The sequence below is a fragment of the Acartia tonsa genome, chromosome 15, assembly GCF_053477335.1.
Source record: "Acartia tonsa isolate MP-2025a chromosome 15, ASM5347733v1, whole genome shotgun sequence".
NCBI lineage: Eukaryota > Metazoa > Arthropoda > Copepoda > Calanoida > Acartiidae > Acartia > Acartia tonsa.
Window position 1 is genome coordinate 26,479,741 of NC_137274.1, and position 5,053 is coordinate 26,484,793.

Consider the following 5,053-nt stretch of genomic DNA (forward strand, 5'->3'; position numbering starts at 1 on the left):
AACTCTCAGTTATGTATCATACCCATATTTAGGCAAAACTTTGAACTTAGATACATCCTAACACAGGCATAAAAAATATGTGTACATATATACCTTTAGAATGAGAAAAATATTAAGAATCTATTCTAAGCAAAATTGAAAAAAAAGTAATAAAACTATAATAAAAAAAATATAAATTTATTTAAGTGTTATAAAATATCACAAAAGTTAGGACTCCTTCTTTAGATATTGATTTGTATACAACTTTTTAAGAAATCAACCACCTTTGGTTAAAAATATTTTTTTACACAAACAAATCATTTTATGTTACCAAAAATATAATAAATATAATAGTCATAATAAATCCATTTGTTGCAGGAGCTATCCAGGAGCAGAGTGAGATATTTAGCTACCTGTCCCAGTTAGAAACTATAAGCTACGCGGAATTGATCCTTTTGGGGGATCCTTTAAATATTTTTGCTGAGTGGCCAAGGTTTTGTTATTTTTGTCATTTGTTTTTGTAGTGCAGATTGAAAAGTCTTTATAACACAAGAAGTAACCATTAAAGATATGGCTAATCTAAAAGTTTCGAATTTCCTTGACAAAAAAAATACCTTTTAACAGACTGCCTCAAAAAACAATTATTTTTTCTTTTATAACCAGGGCTCAACAACGACTAACCCTTAAATTTAGACCTGTTTGGCTGTTTTAAAAACTTAAGGTTAAGAAATGTTTGTAGGGTATAACCTTATGTAGTAAAGCCATAGATACAATGGTCAAAGTTACTTATGCTTTCATAGTGACTGTATCATATATTAATTTGGTTTGTTATTACTTGCTAGAGTTGAAGGAACCATATTTTGGATGTTACCCAATAAAAGTGCAAGTTGTCTCCGCCTGGTTTACAAAAATAGTTCTGCAAGAAGAATATTACAAAAGTAAGTTTTCCAATTTCTTTTTTTAGCTTTGCGAACATTTACCAGAATAACAGAGCAGAGCTGCATTTTTTATGCACATTTCATAAATAGATGAAAATATTAATTGGCGCCGCCAACTGCCGTTTTACCGCCGTAGCTGCTGAATATGGCAGTTTCCATTATTTTCCGTTTTTCAGCGATGGTAAGAAAAAGTAATTTTTTTTTGTAAAAAATAAAACTTCGTCCTAAAATTTGGTTATCCTAGCTTTAAAATTAGCAGCTCTACAGCTTATTTTTAATATTTAGCGACTGGCCGCTAAAAAGCGGCTAAGGAGCGGTCTGGCCGCTATGACTCTAAAAATACACATAAACCACCAGAAAAAAAAATTTATGTTTCTATCTGTAACAGGAGCCGAGATAAAGAGGTGGGGCTAAATTAGCCCCCCCCCAAAAAAAAAAATCTATTAAGGTGGGAATTGGGGCCCGATCTGTGAGGGTTAATTAAGATTTGTTTATTAATTGGGGTGTTAGATCGATTCCTAGATTTTTAGGTTTTCAAGATTTTCAATTTCTATTCATGACTGATGGCTGAAATTATCAAGGAATAAAAATATTGTACATATTCTCTATGCAAGCTAATCACGGCTGGACCTTCAGATGTCAAAACTTTATTTTAGTGTTTGGCCAAAATGACTTAGCAATTGTATCTGTAAGTACGTCTAATAACACCCTTTGCTATTTTTAAAATCCTAGAAAATTTTTTTTGCAAGAAAATTGCATAAATTCGCAACCTTTTTTAGAACCACTACATAACTCGAGTTTTAAAACTTTTTATATAAAATCCTTTTTACAAAAAATATCAATAATTACTTAAAATTAAACCTGAAAGAAAAAAAATCTCATTACACGTGTTAATTTGCATGTTTTAGGCCTTTTTTTGAGGAAAGTATAACTTCCACATTTTTGACAATAATATATTTTTTTAACATTTCAAAGTAAAATATAATAAAACTTAAACGATTTTTCTTGAATTATCAGTTGAAAATTTCATCAAACATGCAATTTAAGTGATGAAAATTTAATAAAATCATTTTTTGAATTTTTAGAATTACCAATTTTCTACATTTAAAACAAAATGTTAACAAAATTTAAAAACATTCTAATATATAACTTTAAAAATCAATAACATTTTATAAAATGATGTTTAAAAAAAAAATCATTAAAAGGTATTAAAATGCATTTTAAGTTGCTTAAAATTAAAACGAGAATATCTTTTTACACTTTATTCTTTGTAATAGAGATTAATCGTCATTTGCTGAAAATGAAACATTTGATAAACTAATTGAATCTTTTTGTGACCATGTTTAAACTTTTTAATTTTTACACTAAGGTGTTTTTTAATGAAAATCTTTGTTGAATTCTCTTTTGCGACAAAAAAAGAAAGGGAATTTTTTACTATTTCTAGGTTATCTTATGTAATTTAAACTATATAATATGAAATAATTTTTAATTGTCTTTCTTTTGAGCCACAAAACACTGTAAAATGTAACATATATGCAAAAATAACAATTTTTTTAATGAATATTATAATATCCTTATATGACATTGCGTCAGAGCTTATTCTTTAGATCATATGTTCATGAAAAGTAGTCATAAACTTGGAGGGTTGCGCTATTTATTAGAATATTAAATAAACTTGAATGGTAAAAATATTAGCATAGCCTTTGTCAATTCAAATGCTTTAGGTATATTATTCGGAAAGTTAGTTAAAAAAGAGAGAATTTGCTGTGTATACTGTTGAAAGACTTTCAAAAATGTAAATTACAAAGCAATCCTAAAAGATCGGGTCGTAGGCGAGTCTTAGTCGGGGGTTTTCTGATAGCAAATATTGCGTTATTGGTATACAATGTAAAAAAAAAACATTTTAAAGAAATTCTTTAAATAAAACCCAACGTGTATTGGCAGTACAAACATCTTAATGCTAGCAGACATATGTTTATCAACATTTGCAGAAAACTATTTCCACAAGAAAAATTATTCAGGTTTCTACTTCACAATTTTAAATATTTCTTTCTGATAAAATGTTTTACATATATCGTATAATCATTTACCAAAAAAAATATTTTGATAATTTAGATTTCAGAGAAGATTAATCCTTTCAAAAAACTAAGACGACATTTTGCATCTTCTGTCATGACATTTTAGAAAAAATATAAAAAACCAAAATTTAGTATGAAAACTATTTTCATCGATTTTTCTGAAGGTATTATCCTATTCTGTGGCTTTGTTATTATCATTTACTTATATCGAAAGTGCCAAACATTGTACCCTAACTTATTCATTTAATAAAAAACTAACCGTGTAATGTAATGGAATAATCTAGACAATTTTTCTACCAAATCTTCACCTTTGAATACGGAGCCCATAGGCCCATGGATGCCAGGGTGGCAGCGGCTAGCAAGAACATAAGCCACTTAACCTTTTTATGGGACTACTTTATTTTTACTTAAAACATGATTATTTGTTTTAGATTAACAGGTGCTAGTACTAGTTATAGTAAAGATCTTCTCCTGTTTCCTAACTATCTTGAGGACAAGGAGTGGTCTTTTAAACCTAACAGGTATATTTTTATGTTATTTCCAGGAATATTAAGAGATAAGACAATAAATAAACAATTTATACAACCATCTGCTCCAATAGACAAAATATTGGATATTTAGGGTTTGTACAATCCTATCAAGATTTGATATTTAAATCAAGCAAAGAGATATTGTGTCGCTTATTTAAAAATATTACCTTATATTTTGCTTGTTATATAAATACCTTTTTCCTGCATTAATTCGATTATTTTTGATTTCAGAATACCTTTATTTTTTTATCTGACCAGACTTCTGCCCATAGATATAATCATTAGTGCCAGGTTTGTTTCTTTAGATTTCTCAAAACAGTAAAAACGAAAAAGCTCCTCATTTGTTTATGTTCTGTATTAGTTTTTGTAGGAATGCTTAAGGGTTGGCTCGTCCATGTTTCATACAAGGGTGTTGTTTCTTAATAAGATAGAAATATTACTTAATTTAACCCACTTTCCATTGACATTTTTGGATCATGGCAAATTTAAAGGGTGTGCAAAAATGCATACATTTTTAAAATTTAAATTCCACAGCTTGTATTAATAGTGGAAAAATGTTATGCACACCGCTAGAATCGTCATAAACTCAGGTGTTTAGATATTAAAGATCTTTTCCTGTGCTACGCATAGTTCAGGAGCTGAGTTACGTGGTAAAATGTCCCTACTGACTTTTTTACCTTTCTCACATTTTCCAACGTAGCTTCTATACTTTAAATAGCATAAGTATGAAACACATATTTCCAAAAACTAAAGTATATGACAATTCTAACGGTATGCATAGCATTTTTCTACTATTAACACAAGCTGCGTAATTTGAATTTTAAAAATGTATGCATTTTTTTTACACCCTATAAATTTGTTATGATCCAAAAATCTTCCAAAAATAGGTACTTTGTAAAAACCGGTATTTAAGAAATAGTTTGTTGAAAATTGTTGTATTTTTTTCTTACACAAAATTCCCCAACCCAATGAAGAAATTAAGATATAGATTATTAACTTCTGTCAATGTCAAGTGGGTTTAATCAAGTAATATTGTTGTCTTCAGGGGTGTCCAAGCTTTTTTTTTGGGGGGGGGGTAAAATTTTTTTAAAGGGGGGGGGGGTAATTCGGTTTTGGGGGGGGTAGAATGGCACGCGAAGCGCGCCGCGAATTTTTTTACCCCCCTTGAAATTTTTATCCCAGGGGTAAAATTTGCTTGGGGGGGGGGGTAATTACTCCCCCCTGAAATCTGTTGGCAGGGGTAAAATTTGTTTACCCCCCCCCCAAATTTACCCCCGGGGTAAAATTTTTGGGGGGGGTAATTTAAATTTTATTGTAAATGTAGTATTAAAAATGCGCAAGAAGCGCGCAAAAATTTTGTTTGTTAGAGATTTTTTATTTTGGGAGGGTATTTACCCCCCCAAAATTATTTGGGGGGGGGTTAATACCCCCTCCTAAATGGTTAGGGTAGGGGTAAATTTTAAATGGGGGGGGGGTAATCGCCAATTACCCCCCCCCCCCCTTGGACGTCTATGGTTGTCTTATCAAA

The 5,053-nt window shown here is 30.3% G+C and overlaps 1 long non-coding RNA gene across 1 annotated transcript; it reads left to right on the top strand.

Moving 5' to 3' along the window:
* The first annotated feature begins 331 nt into the window (after positions 1-331).
* Positions 332-3,516, top strand: LOC145307267 (uncharacterized). Its single transcript, XR_013875373.1, has 3 exons — positions 332-472; positions 822-917; positions 3,427-3,516. It is a non-coding gene; the product is annotated as an uncharacterized LOC145307267 (long non-coding RNA).
* The last annotated feature ends 1,537 nt before the right edge of the window (positions 3,517-5,053 follow it).